Source organism: Oryzias latipes, chromosome 19 (assembly GCF_053564925.1).
Source record: "Oryzias latipes strain Hd-rR chromosome 19, Olatipes_Hd-rR_3.1".
NCBI classification, from domain to species: Eukaryota; Metazoa; Chordata; class Actinopteri; order Beloniformes; family Adrianichthyidae; genus Oryzias; species Oryzias latipes.
Genome location: NC_136255.1, coordinates 11,415,598 through 11,428,803, shown reverse-complemented (window position 1 = coordinate 11,428,803; position 13,206 = coordinate 11,415,598). Strand labels below are relative to the sequence as shown.

Sequence of the window (13,206 nt, the reverse complement as noted above, 5' to 3'; positions counted from 1 at the left end):
ACCAAGACTTTCCAAAATGTCTGCATTACTGCTGCTTCTTTCACCAGTAGGCCTTATGTGCAGAAGTGATTGGCTCTGGACATATAATGACTCCTATTGTGAAAATCATAAAAAACCTCAGCTGCAAAGCAAAACAGAACAGGATTTTTAAGGAGCTATTGGTGGAGATATCTGCTGAATATGGTGAATCTGAACTTGTATTCTTGACTGACATTACTGGAAAACTAAACCACTTGATCTGCGAGCTGCAAGACATTGGTAAAACTATATTTTTTTATTGACCAGCCTGCCTGAGCCAGTGTTTTTCTTGTGGGGATCTTTTCTGCCAGGGCTTTCCAGCTTGGTCAGTGGATGTTGCTGCAGTTGTCTCCCTTGCTGGGACAGCTGGAGTTAAACACAGCAGCCTCACGGCTGTGAAGTGGACCCCGTTGCTGTCCCAGTCTGGATGGGCACTGTGGTGATGTTCCAATGTTCAGGCTGGCTCCTGGTATGAAGAGATTCCCAAGTACCATTTCCTAACCGCAGAGCCAAGGATGTGTTTACATGTTTAGGTCAAAAATGTGATGAACAGCTTCATGTTGTCTATTGATGTAAGTTTAAACCTAAACATGTTTCCCTGTTACTAATCCAGTTGATATGGTTCTCCATCTGTGTCTAGGTGATAGAAAAGCATTTTTTTATATTTAGAGCTCCAAGCAAACAAACAGTTGTCTATATAAGAGCTTTTACAATTGTGGACTTTTAGCAGGTCTCTGAATACATGTGACCAATGTATGGTGGATTTTCACAGACTTTGTGTAAAACTGAAGGTGACAGAGACTTTGGAGAAGTGGCTACATTGCTCTGGACTTCTTTGTTTCATCCACAGAAGAGTAAAATATGTGATTGATTTTGAAAAGCTGCTGAAAAATGTATCTTTTTAAAATTGCAATTTCTAATTTGGGTTTTACATTTTTTGTTCCATTTTTTGTGATTGTATTAGAAAGATTTGTTATTTATTTGGTGTTTAAAGGTGGTACATAATGTATATACACAATCTTCTTAGAGACATTTGCTATATGTTGTGTTTGTTGTCGTTGTAGTTTAATTTCTTTGGATGTATTGAAAGGAAATGAAAAGAAGTTGCAGCATTGATTAAAAAAGCATAAAAGAGACATTTACTGTCTGATGTTACATCTGTAGGAGTGTACTGAGACTGGGTTTTGTTTTGGAGCACATTCATATATTTTGTTTGTGAAAAAAAAAAAAGATAAAATATAAAGTTAATTGTATTTTGGATGAATAAAAAAGCAATGATTAGTGCTAAGGATGTATAAAAGACAAACAAAACAAAGGAAATTGCTGTATTTTAGTGTTGAACTAGGCTTTCTAACTGTTCTACTTTCTGTCTGCCACTCCTGGCTAATTTACATGTGAGCACACAGCCGGGGGGGGGGGGGGGGGGGGGGCTAACTCCACTCCTGCAGCAGGGGAGACTGATGAAAAGCTTGAGGATGTAAGATTGAATAAATAAAATCCTAGAGTTGACCAGTTCATTTTATAAATGTAAATATTTTTTATTTTGGTGCTGATAAACTAAACAGATGTTATGATAAAAATATTTGCTTGAGTCAAAATGTCCAAAAATTTGCTTTCAGCACAATAGGGTGATTAAGGTGGTTAAATGTTTCTCGTACGTATAGTGCTGCTTTTCAAACGTGGAGCTTTGTAAGACGCATCTAATTCTGAAATCTCAGCTTCCTGAGACAAACGGCTGATTTCCTATGAAGCTTGATTATATGATCATGCTTCATGATCATTTATGAACATATATAGCTCGTCCAAAATTGTCATATCCATGGGTTCAGAATGGAAGTTTCATCAAATCTATTTAATTTCAGTGAGATCAGACAAGGAATGTGAACGTGAGAGCAACATTTGTGCATGGCGAGATACCCAACTTCGCCGCTCTGTCACGACCACACCCCCGCGTTGAAAGATTTGTTTTTCATCAGAGTAAACTTCAATGGTTTTTCAACAGGTGGACGTCATTTTGAGGTGTGTTTGCTCATCCTACTTGGAGCAGTGATGCTCCAAGTAAAACATGTCATTTCCTGTTGCCAACAGGTGGCGCTACACCTGTTTCGGATTTTTCCACTGCAGATGTGTTCAAAGTCAGACTACAATAATGCACAACAAATTTGGATCAGATTAGATTATTTATGGCTGAGTAATGGCCATTTTTCTTTTCATGGCGTGATTTCGAAACGACCTCAAATTTTGACGCGCCGCCACGGTCACAAACAACCGTAAAAACTTAAAAGCTTCGCAATTTAAGATCGGACATGTGTTTAGTTTACAAAACCAAAGTTTGGAGTCATTGTTCAAAAATCTCTAGGAGGAGTTCGTTCCAGAACGAGGCCTGCAAATGACCAAAATACAGCAAAACTGACATATTGACATCAATATAGCAGACTTCCTGTGCGACTGACAGCTTGGTCCCAAGAGACTTTTTTGTAGGTTTCCATCTGATGAACATGTCCTGTAAATATCAAGCTTGTATGTTAAAGAACATGGCGGGGCTCTCAAAAACAAACATGGTAGGTGGCGCTATTGAGCCGTTTCTTGTTCACCCATGCAAGTGCTGTGTATCTAAGTTGGATATATGTAAGAGGCCTCTCATTCTGAAATCTCAGCCTCGTGATACAAACGGCTGATTTTTTATGAATTTTTAATTATCTGACTGCAACGCAATCAACCACTTCCTGTTTGGTGGTGGCTTGCGCAGGCACCGTCAGGTGTACACCCATGAAACTTTAGACGATGAGAGAAGACCCTTATGAGTATCTCCTGTTGTAATTTTATGAATGTCGGACAAAGCACAGAGAAAAGATAGGTCAGAATGTGACATAAAATGTATTTGTCAATATCTAGGTGGCGCTATGGAGCTCGTCCAAGATTGTCATATCCATGGGTTCAGAATGGAAGCCTCATCACCTCTATTGAATTTCAGTGAGATTGGACAAGGAATGTGCACGTGAGAGCAACTTTTGTGTGCATGGCGAGACGCCCAACTTCGCCGCTCTGTCACGACCACACCCCCGCATTGAAAGTTATGGCTTTTTATCAGAGTAAACATCAATGGCTTTTCAACAGGTGGACATCATTTTGAGGTGTGTCGGCTCATCCTACTTGGAGCAGTGATGCTCCAAGTAAAACATGTCATTTCCTTTTACCAGCAGGTGGCGCTACACCTATTCCAGATTCTTCCACTGCAGATGTGTTCAAAGTCAGACTACAATCATGCATATCAACTTTGGATCATATTGGATTTTGCATGGCTGAGTAATGGCCATTTTTCTTTTCATGGCGTGTTTTCAAAATGACCTCCATTTTCGACGCGCCGCCACGGTCACAAACAACCGTAAAAACGTAAAAGCTTCGCAATTTAACATCGGACATGTGTTTAGTTTACAAAACCAAAGTTTGGAGTCATTATTCACAAATCTCTAGGAGGAGTTCGCTCTAGAGCGAGGCCTGCAAATGTCCAAAATGAAGCAAAAATGACATATTGACCTCAATATATCAGACTTCCTGTGCGAGTGACAGGTGGGTCCTTTCAGACTTTTTTGTAGGTCTCCATCTGAAGAACATGCCCTGTAAAAATCAAGCTTGTACGTTAAAGCGTATGCGGGGCGTCGGGACAAAAGTCACTGTAGGTGGCGCTATCAAGCGGTTTTTCTGCGCCCATGCCAATCTCCTATAAAATACGAAATTTTTCGCGACTCCTGATGTGTGTGCTAAATTTGGTGAGTTTTGGGGTATGTTAAAGGCCTCAAAAAGGCGACTCTTCCGGTAGAATAATAATAATAATAATAATAATAATAAACATTCGAATTACAATAGGGTCCTTGCACTCCGTGCTCGGGCCCTAATAATAATAAATCAATAGTAAGTCAATACAAACAATAAATAATAGCAATACATACATAATAAGTCAATAAATAATAAAATATAAGTCATTCATTCATCTTCTTAACCGTTTATTCCCTTTCGGGGTCACGGGGTTGCCGGAGCCTATCCCGGCCACTTGGGCGAAGGTAAGGGATACCCTGGACTGGTCGCCAGTCTGTCGCAGGGTGGAATATCCTCAATCACACATCCATTCACTCTCACACTCACACCTATGGACAATTTAGAGTTGCCAATCAACCTATGTAGCATGTTTTTGGACGGTGGGAGGAAGCCGGAGATCCCGGAGAAAACCCACGCATGCACGGGGAGAACATGCAAACTCCACACAGAAAGGTCCCCCATTGATGTTGTTTTTCATGTCCCCCAGCCGGGACTTGAACCGGGGGCCTTCTTGCTGTGAAGCAAGAGCGCTAACCACTGCGCCACCGTGCAGCCAATAAAATATAAGTCTATTAATATTATTATTAACAATAACAATAATAATAATAATAATAATAAAATAAATATTCAAAAGAAGTCCAAAAGTGAACAATAGATTTACCCTAAAATAACAACAACAAAGAAAAATAATAGATTTATACTGATTCATGTGAGTGATCAATTTGTGTAACACAGATGTTATGGTGTCGGGTTTCAAGCAAACAGTCTGGCCTCTCATCAAAATGTGTTTCCACAAAATGTTTTGAACAGTCAGACTGTATTACTAGTTGGTACCACAGTGATCCATCTGGGTTAGCTCTTTTTATTGCTAAGATCCACTTTTTCCTTAAGTCTGAATAGTGAAAAGTTCAGTCACTGAGTCAGAAATGTATAAATCTATATTACTATAATAGCCTAGTATGCTGTATACAGGTTTAGCAAAATAAAATGTACATTTATGTTGACAGCAAATTCTCCGTACATCATGCAGCATGTTGATAATAGCCCTGCAGCATCATGCATGTCAACATGTGTTCTATTAATAAAGCCCTTGCAGCATTAAAAGAAAAAAATTATAATACTTATCTGTGAAATGATATACTTCCTCCTTCATGGACTCAGTTCTCTGATTTTGGCAGTTGAAACACAAACAATGAACTGGTATTATGCAAAAAATGTGTTCAAATGCATTCACTGCAGCAGTAACTTGACCTCACCAAGATGGCGGTGCTCTCCTCCCATGAGGAACCACGTGATGTCTCCTCTAGTGATATAACTCATTGGGTGCAACAGTTTTAATTTGCATAACAGAACCTCTCTGTGCAGCCTGACATCATGGCTGTGTCCGAATTACTGCCCTAACCCCTAACTACTAAAACCCTATATAGTGCGGCACTATATAGTTCTCTATATAGTTCTCTGAATTTTCAAAGCGTGCTCACTAGTTTTCTCTTTCGAGTGTTTTCAAACTGCGCTTGGCACGAAAACAAAGTGGCGCATTACCGCCACCACCTGGTCTGGAGGGGAACTACTTCTATTTAACGCGGAGAATGACACCCATTTGTCAAAGTAAAAATACAATAAATATGAACATTTTATGAAGACTATTTATGAATCTGCTGTGTTCTGATCATTAAAAAAAACGTGGCTGATTTATAAATAATAAAATTACAAACACATTGGTGTAGATTTTATGTATTAGTTGATAAATAAACCCTCAAGTCATTAGTCCATGGCAATATTTATTTTTGTGCCGCTGAACGATTTACGGGCTCTTGCGAGGAGGCATTTTTTTCCGTAGTTTTCTCTTGTACCTTACTGAAAATAGCTTTATATCTGAATCTGTCCATGTTCCTGGCAATAATTCAACCGTTTTTCATGGCATCAAACCAAAAACGAGCAGATATGCAGCATCACAGGGCGGCAAGGAGAAGCAGACGTCTCAGAAGATTTCCTCTGGGTGCCCCTGACCAGACATGAACAACTTGTGAGTTAAACTTAAAGTTTTTTATTAGTTCAATTTAAGCAATTGTTACTAATTGTGCTCAAGGTTACACAGTCTGCTGGTTAAGAGTTTAACATTCTTTTTCAACACTGGACTATGAACTGTATAGCCTAACTACACGAAACACTTGTGAGATAAAAGTTTAGTATTTTTTATTCAGAGTCAAACCCTATAACTTGTTTTAAACAAAAATACTTTAATTTTTAAATATTTATATAAAAATCCAAAAACCCAGCCAAAAAAAACCCACGAGATTTTCCAGCATTTATAAATACGTCATAAACTAAAATGTAAGACATCAGAATAAAATGAAACATTCAAAAAAAATCAGATTTAATTTTCTCAATGAAATAATTATTTTTCTTCCATGTCTCTACTGCTTTGCCAACATAAAGGTGTCTGTCGTGGCCCTTCACGCTGACGGTCAGTCCGACACAAGACCAGACCGGCAGACCCGCAGATCGGTTGACCATTGAGCATCTGGTTGAGCAGCTTCGGGTTCCTCACACTCTGGGGGGGGGTCCACTGTGAGCGACGTTGTCCACAGGACGGCAGAGCGCATCCTCCAGCTGATGAGCAGGGTCACCCAGCATCCAGTGGGAATGAACTGCCATTAGTCACCTCAGGTTTTTTAGCAGCTCGCTGAGTCTTCCACCTTCCAAAAGGTCGTAGGGAGCATTGATGGCTACCACTGAAGAATAAAGGCCCTAAAAGAAAATGCAGCTTGTTATTTTAACAGGAAGCTTTTTTATTCCATTCAACTGCAGGCTGTACGTGACTAATGCCAAATTTAGAGATATTTTTGTTGGGAATCAAGGATCAGTCCACAGTTCACAGGTTCTACGTAAAAGCCCAATTTATGTAAATAAAACATTACCCACCTGAAGGATCCTTTTGGGTGATGGTGGGTATCCCTGCATTGCTCATCCCATCACGCTGCTGACACCCTACAGGGAACCCATGAGGAATGCGGTTCAGGCCCGTTACAACCAGCACCACGCCAAGGCACGCTCTGTGGTGGAGAGAGAGCATTTGGCAGATGAGGAGGAGAGCAATATTTCTGGGGGCACTGGAAGTAAAACCAACCTTTGCAATGAAAATCATTGCCTGCAGTTCAGTTCTGCACAATCTGTGCATCAGCGATGGGGACTGCTTGGAGCCACAGATGTTGAGCCACACCAGGAACCAGTAGGACGGGTAAAGTGGCGTCCGTCTGCGAGGACAAATCTCTGCTTTTCTTTCAGCTCCAACTGTGACACACATGACTCTAGAAGACCAGGATTATTGTTAAGATGTATAAAAATAAATGTTAACATATAAAACGAAAATGTAAATATGTACATTTGATATTTATATGAAAATTCTTTTGAGATTGTTAAAAATGGCTCAGATTTAAATAATACATGTAAATAATTCATTTTTGTTCCTGCATTTATTAAACAAATTGCAAAAACAACGACGGCGTTACATTTTGTGAACAATATTTTAAACTCAGGTAAGCTTAACAGACTATCCTGTCACTCTTTGTCCCTTCGTGCTCTTTCCTCCTCTCCTCTTTCAACAACAACCTTTACCCCGACATGACAACGATTACAGTTTAATGATAACTTAATACAAATCTGATTAAGTGTCTCTTACTCCCATCCGGTAAGAGCTTGCCTGATAACAGGCTATCTTTCTCCATCCACAGATGGATCAGATTTTCCTTATCCTCGTCAGTCCCTACATATATAAACACATTTAATAAATGTGTTAATAACTTATTACTACGGTTAGAACTCACTCATTTTTTTATGTAATATCAACAGCGTTTGTTTTTTAGCATTCGGCGCTAATTCGCGCTGGCGTTAGCTTTAGCATTACCGAAATTGATGAGCTTCAAAACAATGTAGATAGTCGATTGAGGAATGTAACATATTAAACACATCATCTTACGTATTTACAAATATATTTTACAACAGATACTTGATACTTTCAAATATACTTACATTTTTAAGTCCTCTTTCTCGCGCAACCGTCCGCCATCTTCGAATAATTCAAACGCAGTGTATTGTGGGTCACACGCAATGCATTCTGGTATGAACGCAGTGCATTCTGGGCAATATTCGCCGATGGAGTGAGCATCGATCCACACTGGTTTTTCGTAGAGAATTCTGGGAAATTTCTAGTGCACATGATTTTTGAACTGTAGATTCGGACAGCACTACAAAATGGCGACCGCACTAAATAGTGCACTATATAGGGGTTAGAGCGGTAATTCGGACACAGCTCAGATTCGGACAGCACTACAAAATGGCGACCGCACTAAATAGTGCACTATATAGGGGTTAGGGCGGTAATTCGGACACAGCCCATGTCTGTCCCGACTTCCTCTTGTTTAACACACAATGCCACAACTCAACTAAACTTGCAGGTCTGCCCTCTGCTGGCAACTAAATTAAAGTACAATATTGAAACAATCTTCTCAAATTCAAGATACCACAAAAGCAGTCATATCTGTCCAGTTGGTATCTCCCGAGTCATACCATTTGTGAACAGTTAATCATAGAACAGCTTGGCAATATTATCCATCCTTTTAGTCTTTATAGTCTTCTCTGCACTTTTCTATTTGTTTGAAAACTTGAAATAACACTTTGGTTTATAGTTTCATCAGTTTTTTACATTTAGAACATTTTTGCATTATTACACATATTCTTTCATTAATTTTGGTACACTGTTCTGTAATCTATGGCAGAATCTAAATCACAAAGTGTCAATTGTGCCCTGTCAAGTTTATAAAAAAACACTTTTCCTATCATTATTGTTGTTGTAGTTGTTGAGCTTTATTTGCATTTGTTTATGGTTCTGCATAAAAGTCAGTCTATTCTTCCTCTGTGGTGACATCCAAAACTTTCAGTCAAAACCATAAAAAGAGTAGAGGGCGACATCTGGTGATCATTTTCTGAAACTACTTACAGCATTTGCTCCTTCCTCTTTAAATTAAATGAAGTTCAAAGGTGAAAGAAATCTCATTCAAACTAATCCATAAATTCTATCCAACCAAACTATATCTACAAAGGTTCAAGGAAGATATGGATGTTACTTGCTCTTTTTGTCAAGAATACCCTGAAGATGCTGTACATTTATTTTGGTCATGTCGCTTTTCCACCACTCTCTGGTCTAAAGTTTGTCATTTCATTTCTGCCCACATTGACCCTGACTTCCGCCTGTACTTAGAAAATATTATGTTTGGCATCACCCACTGTCCATCTCATAAAAAAGAACAGTTGTACCTCATTAACCTTTTGTTGTTTTTATGCAAATGGCACATTCATAAATCAAAAGTAACGAATCATACCCCTCATTTCTCAATCTTTATTAATGAGTTCAAACAATACATTAAGACAATAAGAAACTCTGATAATAAGAACGCCATCAAAACATTAGATCTGTGTATTAGTTTCAATATATATGCATAAAATGTATAAACCCCCTGGCTTGTTCCTTCGTTGTTGTTCACTGTTCAACATTGTTTTGTATTGATTTTTTTACATTCAATAAAGTTTGAAAAAAATGAAAAAAAAAAAAAATGAAGTTCAAAGGTATGATCCACGTGTTTTCCCCTGTAACTGAGCTTTCTCCACATATATTAATCAAAAAAGAAAAAAAAAGGTAAAGTCATGATACAAATTAGATAGAAAAGTTTATTTAAAGTTTTAATATAAAAAAGAATAAACACAGAATCAAAAAATGTGATTTTGTGGAATTTTTTTTTCATTTTGTGTCTCATACTTCAGGTATACCTATGATGAAAATTACAGGCCTCTCTCATATTTTGCATGACAAAGCTGTTGTTTTTGTTACCCTCCAACTGGACTAATTTAGCATCGGATCCGGTAATTTTTCAAAAGACGAGATTTAAATAATAATGAGTACAGTATTGACTATTTTTTCAGCGGACCGGCCTTCCATTCATTTTCTTAACCCGCTATATACCATTATATGGTTTCTGGAGCCAGTCCCGGCTTCTGTGGGGCAAAGGCTGCCCCCTCCGCAAGTTTTTTCTTTTTTTTCCTCACTGTTTTCCTTGACTAAAACCTACTAAGCAAATTAAAAACTTGTTCTCACAAATTAATATGTTATTCCCACAAATTAATATCTCGTTCGCACGAAACAATATCTCGTTCCCATGGAATAATTAAGTTGTGCGAATGAAATAAAATCCTGTTCCCACAAAATAATGTTCCATTCCCACCCGGGATGCGAGCTGGCAGCCTGGGTGCCACTCCTGTCAGCTAAGAAACCTAGTCTACAGGCTCACACAGGCTCACCAAAACTGGACAATGGAAGATTGGAAAAAACGTTGTCTGGTCTGATGAGTCTCCATTTCTGCTGCGACATTCGGATGGTAGGGTCAGGATTTGGCGTCCAAATTTTGAAAGCATGGATCCCTCCTGCTTTGTATGAATGGTTCACCTGCTGCTGCTGGTGGTGGAGTAATGTTGTAGGGGATATTTTCTTGGCACACTTACAATATTTTTGCTGTGTTACTTTCAGGCAACCCTCGCCAAATTTTTGTTTTAGGGTATATCAATACTTTTAACCCTTGTACTATCCTATGGGGTCAAGATGACCATTGATATGTTCTCCCTACCATGACAAAGGTGGATAAAGGTGGAGAGGATTTCATGTAATCCATGGAAACCATTGAAGATCACAAATCATTGAAAAATAAAGTTTAGCGCACTGTCTTGTAGGGTTTAGATGACCTCACTCCTAATGTTAAAGTGCCTAGGACAGCACAAGGGTTAATTGGTCTCATAGAAAGAAAAGTAAGCGCAATGGTGTTTTTTCATGAAGCAAAATAAAAACTAACAGAAAAACAAATTTGATAAATGGCAGTCTCACTTTTGGCAATATTCTAAGATATTGTGTGTGTGTGTAAAATTATTTAGGCTAATGAATATTCTGCTTTTCCTATAATTCCAAGTTCAAATGGCAAGGTTTGTTTTCTTTGGTATACCTTTTTATGAGTGAAACAACCGTTTTTATAAACAATAAATGAGGAGAAAGTGTGTAACAAAATTCCTTGACTGTAGTATAAGACATTATTGATGAATATTTCATTTATAACATTTCTTTTAACTTAACAGAATTACCACTCAAATTGTACATGTTAAAAGGCTTTTAAGGATCAAAAAATGCAACAAAAATCATTTTTTCTGCCTTTGGTCATTCACTTTAAGCTTTTTAAAAATGTTTTTGAACCTAAATTACTAATCAAAATTTTATAAAAGAGGTTGTTTTGTAAAGGTTTTTGTTAAAAACATTTTAGTTTGAAATGGTTTTTTAGTTTATTTTCAGCTTTTTTTTCGGAAGTACTCAAACTTCAGAATTGTTTTTTGTTTGGTCTCGGTTTGCCGTTTTTTGGTCATAAAATATAGATGATGTTTGCTCCTCCAATTGTGCTTTTGGTGCTTCTGTTATATGTATGTGTCTGTATGTATGTATGTATGTGTGTAAAACTATTTGGGCTACAGAATACTTTTCTTTTCCTATGATTCCAAGTTCCAATGGAAAGATCTTACAACTTACAACTGCAGAGTGATGCAGGAAAATGCTCTGTGCTACTGTTACGGGACTTGACTGCAGCCTTGGACACTGATGACGTTCTCTTGGACAGGCTCAAACACTGGGTTTGGGTTCCGAATCTGCTTTAAATCGGTTCTCCTGTTATCTGACTGGTAGATCTTTTTCTTATGTTTTTTTCCAAGTTCAAGTCCTTCTCTACAGTTTGGAAGTAACCTGCACAACACGGATTCTAATGACTATGTCTTTGTTTCTTATCATCACTATGCGTCCTGATAGAAACCTCTGTGGTTTTGTTCTTTCCCTTTCCCTGTGAAGGCTTGCTCCACTGTTAGTTTCAATAAATTAGTTTCAATAGTAAAACAGACGTTTTACCCCCCCCCCCCCCCCCCAAACTAAAAAAGACACCAAGACACTTTCACCCAATAGTAAAATGGAAAAAAGTTTTTTTTTCCTATAAAATTGCAAAACATTAAACGAGTTGATGCACTCATCTGAAAATAAAAGACATAAATTCGACAAGGGATCAGTCTAGATCAGTTGATCTAGGGATCAACAACAATCGATGTGGGAAAGATCTTTTTAATATGAGTAAAGTTTTATTTTTGATGCTACAGTAGAAGATGTGCATGAAACAAGCCCACAATTTTTGGCTGTTAGGCTCTGTGCAGATGTGTGGGATAAGCTCAGATCACAGATGAATAAACTCCAAAGTCTAGACACAAGATGATGGGCCAGACCATGCTAAACTATCATTCTTGGTAGAGAACCAGGACTGGCAAAACCATCTAGCATGCGGAGAAATGATCATGCATACATTTAAAGGTAAATTTTGAAGTGATTAACTGAGAGGCAGGTGGGCAATTTGGATATTAATTCAGAAGGATTAAAGCAAATGCAGCATAAAATTCCTTGAAGTGAGGTTTTCCTCAAAATTTTCCTATGATTGTCAAATTTCTTTCCAAATCAATTAACTCATAGATGGTGAATTTTCTGCAAATTTTCAGCCATTTGGTTGCTGGACAGGTGTCCTTTATATAGATAACAAGTTCAAACAGGTGTCATTAATACAGCTAACGGGTGGAGGACAGAGGATCCTCTTGTAGAAGTTACCGAAATATGTAAAGGAATTAATTGTTTCATAAAAGCCTAAGAAATGCTTGCTTGTTGTAGTTGACCAAATACTTATTTTCCACAATAACTTGGGTTTACATAGAATATTCCAAAAAAAAGAGAAAAACCCAGTGAGCTGCAGGTCTGTGGGCCACACTGGGTGCCACTCCTGTCAGCTAAGAAACCTAGTCTTCAGTTCACACAGGCTCACCAAAACTGGACATTGGAAGATTGAAAAAATGTTACCTGGTCTGATGAGTCTCCATTTCTGCTGCGACATTCAGACTTGTTTCTTGAACATAAAAATGAGTTCACTGGACTCAAATGGCCTCCACAATGTTTCTAGTACCTTGTTGAATCTATGCAACCAAGAATTAAGGCAGTTCTGAAAGCAAAAGCGGATCAAACAGGTACTAGCAAGTGTAAAGTTGCCAGTGAGGGTACATTGCACATTTGACAATAAATACATCTTGAATCTTTATTTTTGAGCATAGCTTGTCTCTTATAATAGATGTTTTACTATTTTGTTTTTACAAATTGCAATAGTAAATAATGTGAACTAAAAAATCGTATTATTTTTGTGTCCTCAACGTGCCAAGCGTTTTCACGTTTGACCGCAAGGTTCCACTTCTGCACTTACAAACAGT

The 13,206-nt window shown here is 38.1% G+C and overlaps 1 long non-coding RNA gene across 1 annotated transcript; it reads right to left on the bottom strand.

Moving 5' to 3' along the window:
* Window positions 1–6,036: 6,036 nt before the first annotated feature.
* On the bottom strand, window positions 6,037–8,055 carry LOC144988040 (uncharacterized). The gene is made up of 4 exons (XR_013651780.1): window positions 7,867–8,055; window positions 6,965–7,600; window positions 6,760–6,890; window positions 6,037–6,585 (listed from the first exon to the last, which is right to left on the bottom strand). It is a non-coding gene; the product is annotated as an uncharacterized LOC144988040 (long non-coding RNA).
* Between the last annotated feature and the right edge of the window lie 5,151 nt (window positions 8,056–13,206).